Source organism: Larus michahellis, chromosome 3, assembly GCF_964199755.1.
Source record: "Larus michahellis chromosome 3, bLarMic1.1, whole genome shotgun sequence".
Taxonomy (NCBI): Eukaryota; Metazoa; Chordata; class Aves; order Charadriiformes; family Laridae; genus Larus; species Larus michahellis.
The window spans coordinates 62276836-62301325 of NC_133898.1; the positions used below are offsets into that span (position 1 = coordinate 62276836).

Consider the following 24490-nt stretch of genomic DNA (forward strand, 5'->3'; position numbering starts at 1 on the left):
ACAGCAAACAAAATCAGTAACGCTTTCTGCTCACTATGAGATTTTTCTGGGAAAGAAACTGCCTTATATAACATCACCTTAATTTTATGCCCTCACTCCGCAGCTTGCCTTTCTTCCTTGGGCTGTGCAAATATCATATTTTTTTTGCACAGTGTCCAACTGCTAGCCAATTCCCATGTCAGTCTAGAACAGGCCCGGTCAGGAATTTTTCAATTAAACATTAATTAGAAAAGTCTATGTTGGTCAAACCCAAAACTGACTGCTGAAGCAATTGTTTTTGACAGATGTCCTCTTAAAAAAAAAAAAAATCTTTTAAAGAAAGTTTGGAAGTTGTCAAAGTATCTCACTGAAGTGGTTTTGTTTTGTTTTGTTTTGTTTTGCTTTGTTTTGCTTTGTTTTGCTTTGTTTTGTTTTGCTTTGTATTAATGGAGGCCAGTTTTTCATTTAAAGAAACCTTTGGTTTGAAATGAATCAATTTATATTGGCAACTGAAATAAAGGAATTCCAAAACCCCAATGTTTTAATGAATCCAACCAAATTTCCACATTTTCTATTGAGGAAGGGTTATTATTTTTTTTTCACTATTCAGGGCAGAAACATTTTTGAAAATTCAAAGGATGCTCATGGGACAGGACAAATCTTTCTCTTTCTGCCTCCAGACTGGAACTGTTCAGGATTCTGTGTCAACTCATTCCTAGAGACCCCAGCAAGTTGGAAGTAGAATACAATCCTTTTGTGATAATATCAATTTCTGCTTGCCTATAAACCACTAATTTTCTAGATTTAAAAGTTGTATTCTCCTTTGGAATCCAATTTATCTTGTTTTCAAGCAGTTGTGCTGAAAAAACCCTGAGTGCTTCCACATGAATAGGGAAAACTGCTGTGGTATGACTAAAAATGGGAAAACAATTCAGAGGAGAAATGAGAGCTCAAGTTATAAAATTTGTAAATAGTTGGTTGGGAAAAAACCAAACCAATATTTAGAGAATACATTGAGAGTTCTTCTTGCACCCAAATCATGTTTGTATTGCTTTTTATGATGTGAACAAATACCTTAAATTTTGCTCTAATTAACTGATTGCTACTGATTCAGTAGGGTACACCTGGTTATTTTTCCCTCATAGCAAGTTATGTATTTATCTTAAAGTAAATACTAACAAAAGCTTTTTAGGTTACCAAAGCTTTTCCACTTAATAAAGCAATTATACTTGAATGGCAAAGAGTACACACAAAGGCACTGGGTTGTGCTCTTTTCTCTAAAGTAAATGCATAGTAGCTAGAAGCAACTTGGTTATTCTAAGTAACTGACAACGAGAAGAAAAAAAGAATATTTAGCAATTTTGACAATTTAATCTCTTCTGTTGCAACCATCTAGGCTACCTCTCCTAATTAGCTCATCCCCTTTTGAGTACATCAGTAGACAAGCAGATGATTGACTGAAGGTATGGGATCCTCTGGGGATAATGGGAAAGAAAAGCTAGAGATTTGTTCAGTCAAGTAGTGTCAAATAGTCAAAGAGTACTCAGAGAATTATAATATTATAATATCTGATATTATAATAATTATAATATTTGAGGCTTAAGGTAAACCTGTGCAAAAAGAAATCTTATACGTGAGAACAGTAAGTTGTCACATAATTACTTCTGCCCATGCCTACACAGATTGAGTGACCACAATCAAATTTACTGAATATTATAATAAGGCATTTACTCCTGATTGTACCTCAGCACACGAACTGTCTGGAAGGTTTCCTGTCTGGACAACCACATGGGGCACGGATGCAAAACTGAGTGGTACACGGTGACTGCTGCCTGAAAAGTTCTGCTTCAAAGATGTCTTTCACAAGACAGGTATCTATTATTTGCATAGCTGCTTTCTAGGGGTGTTGAATCATAAATACATCTAGGAATTATTAGTCACCATTTACCATGCCTTTACTCTTATACTGGAAAAGCTATATAAACTTGTATTTTAAAATGAGAAGGTGAATAGTGAGCAGTGAGCTTTACATGAGCTGATGGAGAAGAGGGGTAATTTAAAGAGAAGCTGTAGTGCACATCAAAGAGTAATCATTTTAACCAGTGACCCAATAAAGCTGCCTAGGTGTATTTCTGGTTTAACTCCATCTTAGCTATTGTAAAGGAACAGTTTGTTTGGTAAGAAAGCAGCTTTATGCACTTGCATAGAATTTCCATCACCTTCCCAGCGCCTGAGATACGAATCAGGTTCCCAAATAACCTTGAAAGGAAGATGAATTTTGGTTTCCTATAACTGGTCATATCAACATAAAATCAAGTGCATAAGGGTTTGGTGGGTTTTTTTGCAGAATTACACAGGAAACCACCAAGAGAGGATTTAGAGCACAAAGTCTTCCTGAATCCCCCAGATGTCCCCAGTTAGAATTGCACACATTTCATATTAGATACAGATAAAGGGCCAGGGTTTTTTTCTTTGGGTTTTTTTTTCCTCTTTTCTTTTATAATGGGAGGAACGGGGGGAAAAAAAGTTCTTAACACAGAATGGATAGCCCTTGCATTTTTTACTCCTATGAAGAATGAGGGAATGGTATAGGACTCAGATTTTTGCCTCGTTTGCTTGATAGTCAAGAAGCTTGATACTGAGAACTGAGATGTCAAGTTGCTATAGAACAAGCAGAAGCAAAGTGAAAAAGAAGCAAACTATTTTTATCAAAAGCCAAACAATAGCTTGGATACACTGTGTTTCCTAAATGAGTCAGGATTACTCCTGGGCAAATGTAGAGGATGGTTTACTCTCCACTCCTTGCTCAAGAGAATGACATATGCCATGATACAGGACATATCCGATGATACAGAACATGTTCTATAATATAGGAGTTTGCAGGTGCTCACCTTGGTTTCCTTTACAAAAGCAGTTCTGTCAGCTGTCTCAGCTTTTTCTGTTCCCTTTCTCTGTGCTCCACCCTCCCTTACACTGCTTCATTGTTATTCAGTGAGTGCTTACGCTTCAGCTGCAGAGATATCTACTGTAGGGCTCTAGTGGCTGTTCGTAGACGCTTGGCAAAAAGAAGGATGGTTTATGCTCTATCATCATGTCAGGAAAGTGCGATTTGAGGCAGTGAGGTTCAGAAGCCATGTAGTTTTAACAGACTGACCTCAGATTTCAGGAATAATCTCAGTCTGGTTTCCTGCTGTAGCGATGCCTTGCTAGTAGCTTAGCTCTGAAAGTCCATTAGCTCAAGTGAGTTTATGGAGGCTAAGCTGCAGGCAAGAGAACAATACTTTCGTCTTCAGCACCAAGTCAGATTCTGTCACCAAAATGAAATGAAAGAGATTCAAAGCTTTCCATCCCATGCTAAATTGTGTTCACCATTGCTTGTTCAAACATTTTCTTCAGTGACAGCTGAAATTAATCACCCTGTGAGCACCCTTGCAGTTTACATGGGTTACTTTGGTATGCTTGCTTTGGGAAAGGTAGCAGGACAAGGTTTTAAAAAAAAAACCAACACCAAAACCCAAACCCCAAATCCACATACCATAGTTGAAAAGCTGAGTTTCTCTAAATCTGGAGTAACTAATCCATAAGCTCACACCTACCGTTATACTAAATCTATCTATCTATCTATCTATCTATCTATCTATAGATAGAGATGCAAACTAAACGTGAGCCTCCTTCAGATACAGAGGCTATTTTTATCAACTGGGGGCAATAAATTACTTTTTTGACGTGATACTCAAGACATCAACCAAAGGAAATCAGAAACTGCAATAGAAGGAGAAATGGAAGTAATATATAAACAGTTAATCAGTCTTTAGACATGCCTGGCAAATTTTTCTGGTAAGAATGCTATCACTTTGGAAGATAACTTAATAGACACACAGGACAGGAAAACTGGTTTGCTTCTAATGGCATTGCTATGGTGTAATGGGGCTGAGATGGCTATATTCAAGACAGATGCTATTATTTGTTCTAGTTTTACCATAAGTGACACTATGATATTTCCAAAATCAAGCCTGAAAGCCCATTAAAAACATCTTGCTGGCTTGACTCATAACAAAGTGTAGGAATTGTTTTTTTCAGTCCTGCTGAATGGAGAAGCTTTCAGAACACTCAGCCTGATGATCCCGAGCTTTTATGCCAAAGTACAAGGCAAACTTAGCCGCCTAGTGTTATGCTTTTATCACCCTTTCTCTTTTAATGGTGTGGCCTCTTCCATCTAAGTTAGTGCAGCAATGGATAGAAATGTTGCTTCCCTATTTATTCATTTATTCCTGTTACTGTGCATTTGTGTCACTTTCATGGGAGGCTTAAAAAAGTTGGTCAGTCCGTTAGTCTCACCGAAAGATACTTGCATGTTTTTTAACTGAAGAAATGAGTTCCATGCTCCATGTGCAATCCTGATAATTAAAGTTTAATTTTGCATAAAAACCTCTCTCTTACTGCACTTTGGTTTTAACAGTGTTCCCTTACAGTAAGTCATTGCATTCCCCTAACAGACCACATTGATTCTTTATATGATTTCTCTTTCAGTGTTCATCTTTACTGCTCTCTCTTATCCTAAAATTTGACAGTGTATAAGCAAGACATTCCTTTCAGGAAAAAAACAGCAGCGCAGAGGTAATGTTTACATTAACTAATTAGAAAATCTGGTGATGGAGATGAGGACGCTTTCTCAAGTGTGTCCAGTTCCACATGAAGGCAGCAGGCGATTCTGCTATGATTCACATCTGGCAGAGTGTCAGTGGATGAGGCAGAGGCATTTTAAGAGTAAGTGCTCAGATTCCACTAAAGAACGTAAGCTTTAAACTTTCTGCAACAGCCGTTCACCACAACTTTAAAATATAGTTAATAAAGGAAATTCTACTTGTGCCCAAGACAGGCCCCGTACCCAATTGATCAGAGGTAGTCAACAAACTGGAGAGGAAAGATGATCCAGTAGCTGAGGGCTATCCTAAAATTTAAGAAGCCTGACTAAATTGTTGCTTATTGTCTTTTAGTCAGTTACTTCTTTCATTAGGAGTTGGAGACTACAGGTTGCGAAGTGATGCATTTCAGTTTTTCGTGTACAAAGTAATTTTTCCATTTCATGAAAGATATCTATGATTTAAAAATCTTTCCAGTTTTGCATCGAGTGACTTCAGACTTCTCCCGTGTGCACAGGTCGCATCAAAGCAGATGTAACTGTTATCAGATACAAAGGTAGGGGATGCAAGAGAGGCTGATGTAAGTCCCTTTTCTGCTCATCGTGAACTTAAACCTTGCTTTCTAAGTCCAGGTGGAAGAACAAGTGATTAACTATTGGATAAGCAGCAAGGAGTCTTTGCTTTTTGACTAGATAGTCAAAAAGTCGAGCTTGGATTTTTAAGATTCTGACGCATTTGGACAAGATGATAATGAGAGATACCTAGGACATTTAGATAATCAGAGAAAAACTAACTTGTAAAAATTTTCTATTTGCATTTCTCTAAGCTACTGTGTGGGGCCACAATAGTGGACCTGCCTGCATTAAGGGAGCCCTGTCTGGGATTACCAAAGGTGGTGTACATTATTTGTTTCAGTCCTACGATCACTTTAAAGCAACAACTTTTATCTCCTATGTATGACTCCTGTCATACTAATAATTTCACAGACTAGGGGAACAGACAGCCTCTTGTCACTTCCGCAGGTCTCTGGACCGACAGATAATTCACAAATGTTAAGTGGGGTTTCCTAAATCCATCTACATTTTGCATCCATCAGCATGGGTCCTGACCCCAGGAAGTAATTTCCATACAGTCTTGTTTGATGTCCTCATGGCATATGAAAGACTAAAAACAAATGGTTTCTTTTCAGAAAGCAGCAATTTCAAGGTTGTCTGATACAGCTCCCAGAAGAGCTCATCTGTGCCCAGACCAAATGCTGTATCAGAAGAAATGCTTAGAAATGGTCTGCCCTCAGTGCACTCTCCACCCAGACGAAGTTTCAGGAGACTTGATTACAGTATAAATAGAATAAAAGAGGAGAGGGAGAAACTGTGGGGTAGAGGAGAAATGGGGTTAGGATAACCACATAGCTGCAGAACTTCTATGCAAGGATAAATACCTTTTAGGATGTCCGGTCAGGTTGAACATCCACTTAATAATAATTGCAGATCTTTGAAGAGAACTTGTCGGGCTATTTGTTGCATGTAACATTTACTGTAGGTTCAGTCTTTGTCCCAGGCAGGCACCCAGACTTTGTTGGTTTTAATGTGCTCCCTTATTACATTTTTCCATTTGTTAGAACAAGAGTTCACAAGTTGAACCACCTTTTTTTGCCTTTGATTCAGTTTTTGTTACATGTTAGTCCTATTGCATGGGTTCATATTTTTGTAAGATAACAAAAAAGCCTAACCCCAAGTTAAAACTAGATCCCAATACAAATATAATACCAAAAGAAAAAATCGCACAGTTCATATGGGCACTATTACCAAGATGAGGAAATGAGAAAGCCAGCCTGATGCTCTTCTGCTTCTAGTGAATTGTGGGGAGCTCTGGGTTCCCCAGAGCTGGCCCCGCTCAACTGGCTTCCGGGTACCAGACCAGACAACTCTGGATGCAAAGAGGCAATGAGCCTTTTAGAGGGTTTATGTTCAGATTTTTTTTTTTTGCCCCTTAGGAACATTCTTGTGTACCTGGGCATCTGTAATACCTGTACAGGATGAGACACCTCAGAATGAATTCCCAAAGGCAGCACCTCAGGGATGAGGCTTCTTGGCAGTTTTGGTCAACTTAAGTCCAAGCCATCGGTCCTTTGACTCCTGCTTTCTAGCGATGTGTTTCTACCGTGTGGTAACCCAAATCAAGTAGCTATTGTGGCAGAAAACTAACTCTCTAGAAACAAATGATTAGTTGTCACATGGATTAACTCTCTGAACTGATTCACTGTGGTCACTCACAGCTGGCAGGGAGCGAGGAGCAGCAGTTCTGGCTTAGACTGGCTTAAGCTGCTGCACAACCATGAGTGGAGGACTGGTGACCAAGAGAGTGCTTTACCCTGTCCCTTCCCAGGACTGAGAAACCCAATCTGAACTGCAGACTGACTGAGATTTGCAGCCATGGCCCTCTCCGAGATTTAGGATTCTGAGTCATCCCTTTTAAAAATACATTAAGGACAAGGATATGCTTTGAAAAGGGAGATAGTGGATGTGCTTTCTTGCTTTTATTCAATATTGCAAAGATTAAATAATGTGGCTCCCACACTCTTTAGTGCTTAGAACAGGGCAGAAATCAAGGTGTTCCTGCTCCCAGGTGGACATTGTAATGGTGGGCACTTTGCTGCCTCTCTGGCTAATTACTCTTTAATTGTTTGATGGGGTTTGGGGTGGGTTTTTCTGCAAAGCGCCATACTGTCAACGGGAATAGTGGAGATTGTTTCTCACTTTGAGTATCTTCAGGACACAAAACTGGTGATTAGGGCAGGCTTCTTGTGATGGGGAAGGGAAGGTCTGAACTCCCTCAGATTCACATGGGGTGAATCCATGTGTCTCACTCACATCTTGGCCAGAGCTATCCCTCCTACTTTATTTTATGAAAGAAAAATGGAGGAAATGGCAACAGCTTTGGTGAGGGCAGGAGGGATGAAACAATCACAAAACTTACTCCTGACCAGCCTCCTTCTCTGGCTGTGTTTTGGAATAATAGTTCGTTTGTGTCTTGTGTTTTGTGATGAGTTCAGCTCTTGTAGGAAATGAGAAGCACACTCTCAGCATGTCTCCTGGACCGAGCTCCTCTGGGATCTCAGGCAGAAAACATGTCCTGATGAGAGCTGGTTGTGACTTAGCTGGAAGCAGTTCCAAGCATGAGTAATAGGCACTCAAGGCACTTGACTGGGGAAATTTGGTTACCTAAGGGTGTGAGGGGAATGGGATATTGTGGGTTCTTAGATACAGAGGACTGGAAGCCAAATAAGTCCTAGTTTGGATGCCTAATCTCTGCAGCAGATTGGTGCCAAGGTGCATACAGCAGCTATTGTCATCCCAGCTTGAGTAAAGAAGATAAACTCTTCCTTGCCTGTCTCTATGCTATGCCAATTCAACCTATGCACAAATACCTTATTCTGGAAAGCTGCACGTAAAATGGAGCTGTAGGAAATTAAGTTAAATATTCTAATTACATTTTTTTTCTCTTCCATCTGAAAACTATTTTTTTCTCAAAAATGATGGCAATTAGTAATGCCTTTATCCCTAAAAATATGGAGATCTTAGATATGATCCCAGAATGCATATTCAGGCATTATTGAAATGGCCACTTTCTGTTTACCAGGCAGTTGGTAATCAGGACACCAGTGTTGCCAGTAACTATGCTACTGTGATATTTATGCATCTTCCATAAACAGAATTGACGAAAAATAATATTAGGTAAATTTTGGATGGTGGAAAATGGCTTTTTTAAAAAACAATGAACAAAAGCAGTTTTTAAATGTTAAAGGTATTCATCAGGATACAATGAAATTTTGAATTATCTCTAACAGCAATAAAATAGTTGGGAGACTTGCAGTTGGCTCAACAGTACCTTTTTCCTTAGTACCTTAGTCCTGTAATAGAAAGCATGCTGTGGATAAGAAAGGCCTCTGGTAGATTTGCCATGTAAAGCAAATCTAGGAATGGCATGAGTATTTTACTTTAAGCGGGGCATCTTGCAACAGGACAAGGGGTAATGGTTTTTAACTGAAAGAGGGTAGATTTAGACTAGATTTAAGGAACAAATTTTTTACAATGAGGGTGGTGACGCACTGGCACAGGTTGCGCAGAGAGGTGGTAGATGCCCCATCCCTGGAGACATTCAAGGTGAGGTTGGACAGGGCTCTGAGCAACCTGATCTAGTTGAAGATGTCCCTGCTCATTGCAGGGAGCTTGGACTAGATGACCTTTAAAGGTCCCTTTGAACCCAAACTACTCTATGATTCTATGATTCCATGAGATTTTAATGCTATGAAAAGTTGTCTGCCTTCTTTCGCTTCATGTGCAGATCTCCTGATCCAAAGAAACTACAGCTTTGGAAAAGTTGATCACCTTTCTATTCAAGAAGGTTGTCTGTTTGTACTTAGTCAGAGGTGTTTTACTTATTTTGAGTGTGAGGTAGGATCAGGAAGGAAGAGGGAACAGAGGTGTTATCTAATTGTTAGTTCTGATCTCCTGTTATCTCCAGATCAAACAAATTTGGTCAAATCGCACATAGTTTCGAGTGCCACAGGAGTAAATTCTAGTTGCAGATAGCAAAGGAAAACTGAACCTGTTTTTTGTCTAGTTTTTTTGTTGTTCTGGTGTTGTCAGTGTGCCATTATTTATTGCACATAAAAGAATTATTTCAATTTTTAATATTTTTTTTAAAGCAGGACACAAGTAATATCTTTCTTAATATTCAGGCTGAACAAACATCTCCTTATAAAGACTGAATTCCTCAGATGCTACAAACATCTTCTAATAATCAAAAGCTATTAGAAATCAGCTTTTATTTTAAAAAGTGACTATAATAAATTTCTTCCATTCTCTATCACAATTCATTGAATAGAGAGAAAATGTTTTTATCTCCTCTCCAAATTTTCCTATCTGTTATGTACCATAAACTTTCAAATCACTTTCTTTCGAACCTTTTAAACTTCAGTCACCATTGACTCCTCTCTCCATTTGTCATCTCATCTGTTGCAGAATACGGTTGTTCATTTTTCCAAGCTCTAAAATCCCTCTCCTTCCCATTTCCATAGCAAAAAGCATCCTTCTGCCCCTGACCTTTACTTTACAGCACCCTACTGTGCTATTCCGTACTTCCAAGATTGCATCACTGTAGCCATTTCATTCACCTTTTCTTCACTAATTTCCTTTTTTCTTCACTTAACTAGCATCCAGACTCATGTTCGCGCTTCAGTACCTTTCATTGCTATCTACCATTACAATCTCAATGTCGTATTATGCCTGTTTCTTGCCCTTTCACGCTTTAAATGTCCTTTTAACATCTCAGTGTTCTCTCAGTCTGCACTGGTTATTACTTCTGCTGTTGCAGATTTGTTCCTTTTCCTGGAAGATCTGGATAGCCAGTTCTGAGATGTACACACTCTCTAAAATTTTCTGTAGACCATCTCTGTCCATAATTCAGTTTTCCTGCTCCCCAAGTTCAGCAGTTCTTGCCTTGGGATGTAAGCAGGGAAACAGCTGGAGAGCCAAGGGCAAAAGGCTCACAATGAATATAAATGTGGTATAAAAAGTTCTTTAGATCTTATGGAAGGGCTGTATGGAAGGCAATGAAACAATATTTAGCATCTCAATAGAATATTCATCCCGCTTAGTGAATAGGATAAACTTCTGTTCTCTGTGGAGCTGACTCAAGCACTTCCTCCTGCAGGGAAATGTTTTGTAGTTTTGTGGAAAGAGCTAGTCAGAATTAAATTGAACCGCCTGCATATTTGTTCACAAAGTAAGATTTTGCAGATTTTTCTGCTAGGGCGGGGGCCTGCATTCATGTTCATCGTTCCATTGTGTGGAAACGTAGGAAGGAGTTTTGCCTTGCAATTATTGATTTGGACTAACAAGTTTCCTCACCGGGACAGGCCTGTGGGCAAGTGCTATGATACTTTTGTGGAGAATATTTTTTATTCCATCTTTCAGGATGCAGTAGCATCAAGTACCTTAAGAAAGTATATGTCTGCTCTTACCATCAGAAACCATTCCCGGGCACTGACTCTGTATACCACTGCAGATCTACTTCTAACCTTCCCATTCTTCTTTTTATTCTGGAAGAAGTTATAGATACTTTTCAAAGACAAGCTAAATGTGTCAAAACTCCTGGATTTTTTTTTCTCTGGCTTCACCCTAACATACAGCCTTATTGCTATAATTGTGTGATGACAGATTACTTCTGGAGAAAGAATGACAAAGTTTAGATACTCTTTGTCAACAATATTCTGTCTAAATCCACACCTGAAATTTTGATTTTGGGGAGTTGCAGATTAGTTTAGAGTCCTAGCAAGAATAAATATTTGCTGTGGAAACTTTCTGTCTTCCTTTGAGAAGCTTTGCTTACTAGGGGACCAAAATCACAGGTCCCCGCCAGCTGTATGCGTGGCAAGTTCCCATGGTCCATCCACATCACTGTCTTACGAACAAGCTGGCAAGATTTCTTGTGCCTGTGCGTGGCATCACAATAGCAGCAGGGCCAGGGAGGCTCAGGCACTCAGGCCTGGGTGAGATGTCAGGTGCCTGATGGAGTAACCATCCACTGAACGCTCAAAGGATAAGTGCTTATCACTTGGGCATCCAGACCATTTCAGTCTTGTACCCACATGTTTGTCGTAGTGTCTGAGCCCTAGACTAGCCTTTAACAAATGCTGCGTGTGTAGCTACAACCTCGGGGTAGCTGCTTTTTCTGATCAGGGGACTGTTTTCTGACACACATAGAGAATACTCTTGACGCATGTTGCCCACCGGTATGTCACCCATGCATCATCTTAGGAAGGAGATGTGGATGGAAATGTTTTCAATGTGCTAATAGCACTGACCTTTATATTTCCATTATACATCACTCAGAAGCAGTGACAAGGCATTCAAAATCTAAAACAGTCAGGAAGCCAAATTTAGATGGTTTCTGAATGGCTTTTATATTTGTTCGAACAATTATTTTTTTAAATATAAAAAATAAAATGAGGTCATGTTACAGTTGCATTTGGGGAAAGGGGGGCATAGCTGGCGTTTGGTCATTGTTCAGCCACTGTAAGTTTGGGCGCAGACAAATTTTATCTCTGAGAGAAGTCCCTGTCCTGAGTATTTTTCTCAATGCATAGTAACAGGCAGGATGATAGCAAGCAGAATAAAGGATATGTCATGCTTATTGTCAGTTCAAACCTCTTCTTGGGTGTAAAGACAACTTTTGAGATGTGAATGTGAAACCCTCATATCTGTATAACCCTCATACCTGCATGATCTCATTCTGTTCGAGTCTGCAAGCGGGTCAACAACACCTAGTTCATAACAGAACTGAACTCTAAGAATAATCATCAGCCGATTCATCCTAGTGGCCCAGATTCTTCATTCCTTGACAAATGTTTAATTTTCTCTTGTGATTTGACTTTTCTTTTGAAAGTGACTCATGCAGCAACAAATCAAAGCAATGACATTTTTGTTTGTCCTGTGCAATCTCATCTAGGTGAACCAAAGCATTTGCATCACGCAGTTGTTACTGCTGGAACTCTGCTCTTCTAGACTAATATCTAAGTGTCTACATTAATATTTTGTTTATTTATCTAGTCCCACAAGATGTCAAGATTGAGAACCACTTATAAGTAACTTACAGAAGACTTTCCTGAAAAAGTCAGTTTGTCTGAGAAATTATACTGATACCGAAGCTTTCTTGTGTCCAGATCAACATGGAAATATCTTTTGGTGATAGAAAAAAAAAAAAAAGAGCCACTTTTAGTCCACCGCAAGGTTTATGTAGGTGAGTCTTCTCTTACACACATGATCTCACGTGTTTTGCTGCCACTATTCACAGCAAGGATTGCACTGTGTCACAGCAGGGCATCTCAAGCAGGACACTTCTAAGATTTTTTTAGGTGTTAGCTGCACCTTGAATACTCCTTAGCAAGGGATCTCCTTTACATAAATGGGAGAGAGAGGGTGCTCATGGAGTAGTCACGCAGCCTACTGCATTCCTACTCCAGGGAGCTCCACAGACGAAGTTATGAAGGGAAAGGGCTGGAGGAGGGGTTCGTTGATTGGGAGGAGTGCTGCTGCCATGGCATTTGAGCCCTCTTTCTTCACAAGATACAAGGATTTTGCATTCTGAGGGTTCCATCCATCTACTGATGTCTGTTTGATCTAAAGAGCATATTACTGGGACAAATATTTAAAGGTGAGGGAGATGAGCATGTCAGGTGGACAAATGGAGGGGAGGGAGACCAATTTAATATGGACAATTGCACAAGAACAAATGGGGAATAAGCTGCCTTTGAATAAACGTGGCTGGAAATGAGAAAAAGGTTTTCAACAGGAGCTCTGGAACAGCCTTTGTGTAAGAATAGATGTAAAAAAACCCTTCCTGCTTTAATGTTAACTTGATCCAGAAATGGAAGGAAAGGTAAGAACTGGTTGCTGGAAACAGCCGGAGATAGGGATGCAATTAGCCAGGGTGTTCCCTCCAGTCTCTGTTCTTATTTTCCAATGTTCCTAAAACTACTACTAAGCCACCTGCTGGAATTGGTCATACTAATGAAAAGCAGTCTAATCCAAAAAGCTGCGGAGCACATGCTGCCAGCCTGGTTCGATAGCAGTTGATTGGCTTGGCACTTTGCTGGATACGCTCTGTACCTTAGAGGATAGCACTGTAGCACAATTTAAAACAGTCTCTCACCTACATAGCTCAGGGTTTAACATGGGGGGGGGGAAAAAAAGTCTGCTCTATGAATAGTACCCAACTTGGTTTTAAAACATAAAATACTGTCTTTGGGTGATTCCAGCTAGTACCTCAGAGCATAGGGTGCAGTCAAAGTCAAGGTGTCTCTGGCTTCGGTCCCCTTGTTGCGTATGATCTCACTGTCCAGCAGAACAGTTTCTACTTAACAAAGCCGAAACAGAGCCTTGCAATCACGTGTTTTAAATGTGACTGATGGCTGGCATTGCATGTAGGAATAGTTTCTGCCATAGAAGTCCATTCAAGTTAATGGAAAAATGCCTTATACTTCAATAGCAATTCAATTATTTGGAGTCTTAAAAACCCCTGTGAACCTTAAACCAACTGAATCCCAGCTACAGCTGCGTCTGCAATAAATTACAGACAAATTTAGTCTTCTTACATTAAAGTTCTTTTAGACCATACTTACTTGAATTCAAAGAGGCCTTTCCCCCCCCCTCTTTAAAGGGACATGCAGTAACTTACTTTTCATGGAAAAATAAAATACCTTGCATTTACTTGGGCCATCAGCATACTTCAGGGTAAAGTTACTGGGGGAGTTGATTGGAAGGAACTTAAGCCACAGCCCATGGATGTATTCCGTCATCGTGGTAAGTAGAAGACAATTAATTCAAACTATCTTAGGCTAAATTACAGAGAAATACATATAAGCGTATATAAAGTATATGCTGATATAGACTGATTAAAGCATATCCCCTAGACCAAGCTCTGATCAAACCCAAGAATGCAGTGTTATTAAAATTGAGAGTTCTCTGGGGTAGAAGATATGTTGCATTCGTTACTAGCATTATGTGTGAGTTGACTAGTTAGTCCACTCTCTGTTATCACCTGTAAAAACATTTTTTTGTATGTATTATAACTGTGATCTTGCAGGATCTTTTATCGTAAAAACTAACAATCAAGCCAGAAGAAATGTGCATAGAATTTTTTTAGATTTAATGTGGTAAAGCTAAGACAGGAGGTGTTATTTGGCTGACTTCACTGTATTGGAGTTAACTCATTTTATGAGGACAACAGATCTACAGGTAATAGTTTAATGGATCACAAAAATCTCAGGTTGTTTTAAAGGACTGATGAAATGAATATTGGGAGATATATGCAGAAGATATCATGCTACCTGCTATATGTTTCCATTTTCTCTTTCTGATTTTTGAAATGTAAAGCCACGTTGCTCAATCATCCCAAGTCTTCATGTTTTTGAAGTCTTTTGCTTATTGAGAATTTTTTTTTTTCTAACATGGCCATAACTAACAGTTTTCATACTGATATTCAGGTTACATATTCAAGGGAACGGTGTAATTGTATTGGATGGGGTTTGCTCTGGTCATTTTCAAAATGTCTAAGAATATTTGATTAGAAAGATTAGAAAGATCAGAAAGATTGCCTTCTGATTCAACTGCAAATGCCCATTTTTGTCCTGGAGATTTTCTGGATCTGGATATTTTCTGGATCTTAAGCTCTCTCAGATGTTTTATGTATGAGCGTTACTTTGGCAAAAGGGAAGCTGAGAAGTGGAGTGGGAGACGAGATTCTTCATGTTAAATGGTGACCCTTGAAATCAACAAGAATTTTTAATTTTGCCCCTTATATTTAATTTCTGCAGCTGCCACTATTTTACCGTGTGATCCTGTAATTGCTTAATTAATATGTATCTAGATCTCTTTTCTGTGAAATAGCAGTGCTCTTTACTATGTCCCAGCATGCAGAGGTGATGTGGTTGTTTGAAAAGTGAGCTTGTAGAAAAGATGGCATGATGGAATAATTATCTTAAAAGACTTACTAAGTCTAAAACCCAGAAATCTGGAAAGACGGTAGTAGGCTTTTCATAATGTGTTCTGTATTTGTTCTCGGTCCTTACTAAATTGCCTAAATTCACAAGGTAATAAAAATATGAACTGTTTTGAGCTTTCTGGATTCTATATTTTCTTTAAAGTTCCTGAAATATCACCTGCTTTTACACATTGTATGAAACCAGGTCACAGTACTTGTCACAGCATTATATGCCTGACCAAGAAAAATGCTCAGTAAAAGTCACACAAGGTATAAATTTTCCTGTTATATCATGAACATACAGATATGAGCCACTCCCCTTTCCTAAATTTTACACTTTCTTTATGAATATGCTTGAACAATTCTCTCTCCTCTTATGTATGAAAGACATGAATATTGAACATAAACCATACCTACCTCATCCCACAGATTTCATAGAATATTAACAGTAATAAACTCAAGGACTTGAATGAACCCAATATAATTAAAGCCATTCAGTATGAGTTATGCCAAATACAAATTTTAAACCTATACATATTTGAGATTGATAAGAGATGCAGTTGTATTAATATTTTACATAAGATTTCCACTCTGATGGCTGAAGTTGATGGCTATATTGTCAATATAAATATGTCCACTTCAATTAGTACACACAACATTGTCACTGTAAAATAAACATGATAAAAAATCAACATGATAAATTAAACGTTAAATTACTAAAAACTGATAAATATTGGTCTGGAGTTACAAATGGGGAATAATTATTAAGCAGGTGTGTTTCTAATTGGATCCTTCAGGAATATGTTCTTTTATACAACTTGACAACCTTCCCCTCTCTTGTGAACAAAACAGAAGGAACCATAAAAATCGCTAATGCTATTGTTTGTAGTAGGCGCATATCAAGGGAACAATAGAAGGTAATGAGGACGAATCACTGACTTAAGGTGATCTGGATCCATCGGTAAGTAAATATCACATGCCTAAGAAGAAAGGATGCAGGGCGAAGCCAGAGGCTGGAGGCTATATCCTGAAGAGATGTGATGTGTCTGTACTGGGAAGCTAAGCGATTCCAGGGCTTGTTCTCTGGCTCTGAGGCCAAATGGCCAATTTAGTTATATTCATATAATTAGACTGACCTGCTCTGGGTAACAAGACAGCCTCATACAAACATTTTATTGGGAATGGTCCCTGGACTGTGGTAACTTTCCAGACAGGTCTGTGACCATTCTAATGATTTAGTGCATAGACAATCAAGTTCTAGTGCACAAGCTTGGGCTTTTGTTACTTTATGGAGACATAACCTACGACTCAAACAAGAACTGAAAGTCACAGGAAGTAAATGAAGTGCACAGTGCAGTCCTGCACCCAAAAGAGCTGTGCTACCTTGGCTACGTAAAGCTGAAATCTTAAGACAACCATGTGAAAGCCACATTACTTCTGTATTTTTCACTGACTGCTATTGAACCAACAGTTGCGATGTCTTTGGATGAAGAGGGCTATTGATCAATTGAAGCGGGTTTAAGAAGAGCTAAGACAACGGTTGAAGGAGCATGGAACATACTGCATGGTAAATGCCCTCAGGAGACATTTAGCTTAAAAATAGAAAAAAAATTCAGGGGCGGATTTCTCAGTTTCTGAGTAGTCTCTACTGCAGGATGCAAGATGACATACAGATAGTAGAGGTAAAATAAGGTCATTTTTCTTGCACAGGACTCAGTGTTGCTTTAACTAGATTTTTCAAGTGTCCAACCTTTGTCAGCTATCTCTACCCTACATTGCAATTTGCAGTGCAGACGTAGGCTTTGAGGCAGATACTTGATAGGGGATGGTTCTTCTGCAGAGAGAGTTGAGGACAAATCCAATAAACAGTGAGATTTCTGTACAGTGAATCATTGTACACCGAATCACTAACCAATGCCCAGTCCTAGGTGAGCTGTCAGCTCAAAGCTGCCACTTTCATCACTTCATAATTTATGAAGTCGCTGCATTCACTGGGTAGAGGTATTCCTTCTGTCCTTTTCAAGATCCTCGCTACGTGAGTACTTACTTGATTTTTTTGTAGTTGCTCTATGTCTTGATTTTACATATCAAATAATCAGACATAGAATTTGTAAAGATCCTTGTCTATTCTGGTCAGCATGATGAGACTCTGGTTATTATTATTATTACCAGTGGTTTGGTTTTTTACATTGTGAGGGTCAATAAGTGTTTATAAAAATCCTTGAACATATAATACATGTGACAGTGAAAAAATGCTACAAATAAATTAAACTCTAGTTACCAGATTATGAGATATCTCAAACTGTATCAGTTAGATTATCAGATCATTATAGGACATCTGCATTCCAAAAAACGAGTTTAGACTTAAGCATCAAAATAATTTGTGGATATATTTTTAAACCATTCTATCTGAATGATAAAAAATAACTTACGCATCTCACTCCTCTCTTCCCAAACCCATCTTGAAAGCTATGAAGTATCTGATTAATATTTTAGGCCTTTGTAATTTCTGAAGACAACAAGACTCGGAAATAAAAGTACCTTTTGGACACTGAGTAATTAGGACCACACTTCCCACCTACATTCATTAAAACAGGGATACTTGTGAAGCCCTTGTACAGGAAGTTATTACTCACTGTTCTTGATTTTCCTATGATGCACATCATTGAGAAAGCAGCATCTACACCACCCAAAGCTCTGGTGCAATGTGAATATCGGAGAGCGTGTGCTGCCTGCAGTGCGGTCATAAGAAGGTGGATTGGATAAGAAATTCCTTACTTCAGAAGGTTGCTCGCATTACAGAAATGATAGACAGTAGCCATGGTATTAAAAATATACTATATACATCCCTCTAATTTAGGTTTTTAGGAGATCAGTGTGTATATGATGACAGGAGCCGGCCAGTGGCACTGTGATAAATGTAAGGACCTCCTGAAGCTCCTTGGGGCGCTGCCTGGGACACATGATTGCCTCTTGGGGTGCCCAGTGTTCTGAGCTCTCTCATTTGAAAGCTGCCTGAACTACAGTAGGCAGAAAAGTACTGTGCTAAGGATACCGTGACAGCCTTCATCCACAATTCCTGTGGTTTAATTGCCTTATCTCATAGGATTATTTTACTGTAACTGACATGAGTTGCTGATAAATGAAGACATTGTCACAGCATACCACAGCACAGCAAAACACAGCACAGCAAAACACAACACAGCAAAACAGCCCAAACCATATTCAGCCTTCCTAAAACTGAGTAAGACCAAGTCTTGCCTGGACTTACGCTTAACTAAAATTGCAGAGCAAGGTGGCATAATCAATTGACTTTTACAGCAGGGAGCCATGACAGAGTGGCAGTCTCCCTTTAAAGGCAGTGTTACTCCGGTACACTCCCTTCTAGTCTGTACGTATAGAGTTAGGGCTATATAGAGTGGTCCAGCTTGTGATGTCTCTCATATTTCAGCAAGCACAGAGCTGGTATCACTGGAGAGAGCAGCCAAGCTGCTTTAAATGAAGCTGCTTTGGTGGCAGAAGCTGCATAGCTGTCTTAATGCATCACTCACTAATTTACTCCCTTTCTCACTGAAGAAACTGGGCTAGATATATAGTATTTTTGCATGGAGAAAGATCACGCAATGCAGATGTAGTGTTCAAGATGTCTGAGTGTCTTTAAGTAATACATAAATGCTTGGGTTTAGGATTTAAGATTTTATTAACCTTTTATTTCTATTCCACCTCCCTATCTGTAATTCCCCACACACATTCTGTCTAGAAATGTACTGGTTTGTAAGAACCTACTGTCATTTGCTTACAGAGTAAATAATTTTGATTGTATGAAAGGTAAGAAGCATTTCATTCATGTTTTATAAACAAGGTACTTAAAGACAAAGCTATCACTCAAAACTTATATGAAGATACGATAGAATCAATCTTAAACTGATTGCATTACTTTTACTCTTTTTTTTTTTTTTTTAAATTTAACCCCAGATTCATTAATATTCCAGAACAGCACAAATTATTCAAAGCATACCCGTCATTTAAATTGAGTTTACATCTACTTTGCATCACCAGAGCAGTGCAAAGCAGATAAAGCATGCTAGGGTTTGGCGGACCAGCGTTTAGCTGCTGAGGCCCAGGTTACACGGTGGCTGGGCAGGAGGGGCACTGCAGACCCTGAGTTCATCTCTGTGTGTGCTTTAAGTGTTCCCCCAGGTTCCTGCCACGGTCACACTGCCTGGCTGCTTCCTTTGTGCACGTTAGAGACAGCAGCAGTGCCAAGGGAAACCTTTTGAGAGCAGATACCCGACTTCAGGTCGAGACACAAAATCTTTGCAGAAAAGAGATCCCTGAATTGGTTAACTTGACAGAGGATGGGAGCCAGACTTACAGGTACCCCCTGCCTCAGACCCACTGTAGCCAAGATCCGCAGAGACGCTGAGATGAAGTGCTGAGCTCCTTCGGATGGTGCAGTAGCCCCCCAGGAGTCAGCAGCAAAACTACTCACACAAGCCTACTTACAGCCTGCATAGTTATAGCCATTAGCTACAACCATGAATAGATAAACTTAATTACAACTTCATCTATTCATTTGTTTTTATACCCTATGCACAAGCTTTTAATTAATTAACAGTATGGAAAGTTTGATTGCATTATTTTATTAGTAAGACAACTTAGGACAAAGAAGAGGTCAACAGAAATGCAAAATTCCTTGAAGGATGTAGTTTTTAACTAATTTTAACTCAAGCTAATTAGCACATGAATTTTTTGTTCTTAGAAAACTCCTTCTGTAGTCACAGAGCAAGCACTACAAGTGTGGTGAGATTATATTTTTCATTTAAAAAGCTGAAGTTGAGACCTTTGTACAAGTGCAAAATAAATCCCTGCCTGCCATCACGGAGACATGATCAGGAGGGAGCTAATGGAACTGTGATGAACATCTCTGTAAGAGCGAATACTGTTTTACTTAGTACACTTCTAGCGTATTCCTAAGAATCTCCATATGTTTCGTACTTAAAGGCATGCCTGTGAAGCATTCAAGAAAGTGGTATTTAAAAGATACAGGATTGTAAAATTTATTCAAGCTAATGTATTTTCTGTGAAGGAAAGTTGATATACTTATGTATATATATATATGGTTTGCCACATACACACACACACACACACATACACACAGATATGCCATTTATAAGTGGAAATTCATTCCCATATTTAGTTTGAAACTGGTTTCAGTCTGAGACTGGCTGACATCCCTCCTGTCCTGTCTTCATAGTGATACCACTCACTCTCTTCTTTTAGTTTTTTGGGAGATGACGATTACAGCATCTGAGGTTGCCAGTATTTTAGTTTTTGTGAAGGATTCCTCAACTCACGTGGGTTTCTACTGTTCTCCACTTGTCCACATTCTGCTGTGGATTGTGTTGCTCCAGGTTGGGTCTGCTGCTGATTTCAAACTGTGACAACTTCTGGGTCTTTGGGCCTGGGCTGTGCTTTTGTAGTTCTCTGGTCTCTTATTCCTTTATTATTATGAGGAAATCAAAGCAGGGCTACCAGTGAGATCAGGGAAGCTTTCTGCGACGTTGGTCTGATCAATACTAGTGCTCCTCAAGCATGATTCAAACTCAGTAGTACTCTTGGGGAGACAAACTTGTGTCACAACTCCTTCCAAATCAGTTAGATTTTATGGGACATTTAAACTTTACCTTTGAAACTATGCTTATTGTTCAATATGCACATCTTATAATGAACATTACACAGAACAATTAGAAGTGATGCTCATTCAAATGTACAGAGTTTACGGAGATATGTCCCTTGACGTGTATCTTGTGCTTTGTATGTAATATACTTCCTAAAAATTATAAATTGCAGTTTGAGAATAAAACATTTAATTTTATTTTCAGGGTAGGTAGAGAACTGGATTAGGATGGGCAATTTTTCACCAAGCTGTCAGTCAGATTTCAATTCAAATCAATAGAGCAGGGAGTTAATTTTCAACAGACAGCGTTTCAGTAGCCTTCTTGAAATGAGTTCATGGGTTCAGGGCAATTCTTTGTGCACAAGTGTCCATGTTGCATAACAAGAAAAAGAATGACTATTCTTATCTGTAGATTTCAACATGAAGAAGACTGAGGGCTGACTATGGCTTTACACCCCTAGGCAGACCTCTCAACTCAGCGATAGATAAAATGAAGGGACTTGATCTGCCAGCGCTGTACCTGCTCTGGTGTGAGAGGACACCGCTAGCACCTTGTACAGCCACAGTGTGTGCTCCTTGTCACATACGAAAGCTACAGAGGACTGAAGGAAATTATCAGGCAGCAGGTTCATAGCAAACAGAAGGAAGTACTTTTTTACACAAAGCATAATTAAATTGTGGCGCTCATTGCCACAGAATGTGGTTGAGACCAAAGTATAAATGGATTAAAAAAGGGAGTAGAGAAATTCAAGGGCTTATTAAATATGATGGTCTGTGAGCAAACCCCAGTTTAAGAAATCCCTGCACTACCATTTGCTGGAACTTAAAAGGATACACCAGGAAAAGATGTCTCTATACCAATCCTGTTTCTTACATTTTTCTCCCTTCAGCATCTGCTAATGACTGTAGTCAGAGCCAGGATATTGGACTAGATGTCCAACTCACTATAGCAATTTTTTTGATCATATGCTTTTAATCAAATTATGTTCTTATTTTGGCTACTTAAAAGGATCTAAGGCCCTGACGAAGAAAGGCATTTAAACGTCTAACGCTTACGTACTTTAGGGAGGTAGGTACTTGTGTATGTCACAGCCTTCGTGTCTTAGGCCGTAAACTTATTGGGGTGGGGCACATGTATCTTTTATTAGGATTTTGCTTATTCTGAGCATGAACTCAAATAAAAAAATATATATTTGATAACAGTGATAACGGTGTGTAACAGTGTTTCTTTATAAAGGTTAAATAATTTGTTTGCCTAAATGGCTTGTGCCACAGGAAAATTCCCTAGTGATTTACGTAAGGATGATGACACTAGCATCCACTGATGTGAAAAAGAATTAATTTCCTTTATAGAACTCCCCACATTTGCAATGCATGAATATTACATTTGTAGAAAGCTATTTATCACCTGTTACCCATAATACTATCGCCAGACGATATGTAACTTACTTACATTTACCTAGCAGGGTATTTGAGATTTCATCCATTTTGCAAAAGCATCTGGCTGCAAACCTATGACACACGTTGGTGAAAATCCAGATACGTAAATGAAGAAATCAAATACCGAAAATCCTAAATTTTACTCCTACCAGTTCTAAGCCTGACAGTGCGGGTAAGGTTTCCTTGTAAATCAACAAGAGGTGGCTACAAATTCTGCAATACCGGGCTGAGAGCTGAGCAAGCTAGGCAACCTCAGCTTTCTTAATTGCGGGCGGTTTCATCCCAAGGAGAGGTGAAGAACCGCAGGAGCCGCACACGGCGGGGTTCGGGCGCTGGGGCAGCGTTACAGCATCCCCCGCCGCACCGGGAAGCGGCGGCGGCGGCGGCTGCTGGTGTTTCCCCGGGCGCAGGGAAGCCCCGTGCTGGCCCTGCCACGTCCCGCTCTGCTCGGCACCGGCACCGGAGCCGGGACCGGCGCCGGACCGGGAGCATCCCCTGCCCCGCCGGCCGCGCCCGGCCACCTGCTCCTCTCGCCGCCCCCGCCCGCATCCCGCCGACATTTCCCAGGGAGGGGCGGCGGGAAGGAGGCCGGGGCAGAGGGATGGCGGTGCCGCAGGGTACGGCGGGCGGGGGAGGCTGGGTGCCGCCCGGGGACCGCGGAGGGCGGTGCGGCCGGGGACCGCGGTCCCGGGCTGGGGGCGGCCCCCGCCACCTCCCCTCGCCGGCACGGCCGGGGGGCTCCCCGGCCCCGGCCCGGCCCGGTGGGGGCAACGGAGAAAGGGGGCCGGGGGGACGGATGGGAAAGCAACTCTTGATCTTAGAGCAACGGCTCGTTTGCTCACCCTCAGCTTCCGCCGGTTCCTCGGATTAAAATAATAATAACAATAATAATTACAACACCTCCCCCCCGGCCAAACAGACCCGCGTTACAGGGAGGGGAAGGTCAAGAGGAAAGGCAGGAGGAGCGCTGCCTCATCTACGAGCCGGCGGCTGTCACACCGCCAGCCCGTGCCCCCGGCTTCCCCGGGGGCGTCCCGGTCCCTCCCCCTCCCCGGGCTGGGCAGCATCGCCCGGCGCGGCGGATGCCCCGCGGCATCGCCCGGCGGAGCCGCGGCACCCCCAGACGCAAACCCCGGGGGATGGGGGGGAGGGTTCGGCGGGGGAGGGCGCGGGCAGAGCCCGGCGGCACCTCTCCCCACCCCTTTGTGCACCGCGGGCAGGGAGACACACAGGCGCACAGACAGACAGACAGACAGACACACACACACACACGCACCCCACCTTGCAGCCTCGGCGCAGCAGCCGCCCGTTGTTACACACGTACACACACACACGCGCGCGCGCGCGCGCACACACTGACACACAGCCGGTCCCCCCGGTGAATGCATTTTCTGTTGCACTCCGCCGCCCTCCATCCATCCTCCCGCTCGCCTCCCTCCCTCCTCTTCCTCTTCCTCCCCCCGTTTGGTCGACGTTCCCCCCACCACCGCCGCCTTCTCCCCTCAACTCAGTGCATCAGTAGAAAGCAGACATTTTGATGCCGTTTGACACGGTTCAGGCTAAAATAAAAGCGGAGCGCCTTACCCACCCCCGCCCGGCTGCGTGCGGCTGGCGCTGAGCGATCCCGGGAAGGGTTCGGTGCGGCTCGTCCCTAGCGGAGGAGGAGCGGGGCTGCTGCCATCCGCCCAACTTCAGCACCCAGCCGGCGGGGAGAGGCGGGCGGCGGCGGGCGGACGGCAGGCAGGCAGCGGGAGGGAGGGAGGGAGGGAGGGAAGGAGGGAGGGCGGCGGAGAGGGAGGGAGGGATGGAGGGAGGGTGCGAGGAGCGGCGCGGAGGCAGGCAGCCTCCGCACATGCGCCCTTCCCACCGGCGGCGGCGGCGGCGGCGGGAGTTTCCCCGCTTGGCCCCGGCGGGTGAGTCACGACCCGCCCCGGTCCGGCACCGGCTCTCGCTCGACCATGGCGGTGTTCGGCCGGGCTCCGCCGCAGGTCCCGGGGAGGCTCCCCGGGCAGCCACGGCTCTCTGCGGGGCGGGCGGCGGGTCCCCGGGGGCCGTCAGCGCGGCGGGGGCCGGGGCAGCGGGTCCCCCCCGCACCGGGAGGCAGCATCCCAGCCTCTGGCCTGGAACGGTGTTAACGGCAGGAGCAATACACCCCGGTGGTAAAAAGTGAAACGCTAGCGGTGCTGGGCTCCTGCTTGTTTTT

General features: G+C 41.7%; 1 protein-coding gene across 5 annotated transcripts in view; it reads right to left on the minus strand.

The window, feature by feature from the left end:
• RGS17 (regulator of G protein signaling 17) overlaps positions 1 to 24155 on the minus strand; it is a 73897-nt gene extending 49742 nt beyond the window's left edge. The window contains exon 1 of one of the 5 annotated variants that reach the window (XM_074580447.1): positions 23872 to 24155. The gene's annotated coding sequence lies outside the window, so the exon portion shown is untranslated. Of the gene's footprint in view, positions 1 to 23568; positions 23626 to 23871 lie in introns of those variants that run through there. The other 4 variants (XM_074580452.1, XM_074580450.1, XM_074580451.1 and 1 more) reach the window with 4 other exon arrangements.
• Positions 24156 to 24490: the final 335 nt, after the last annotated feature.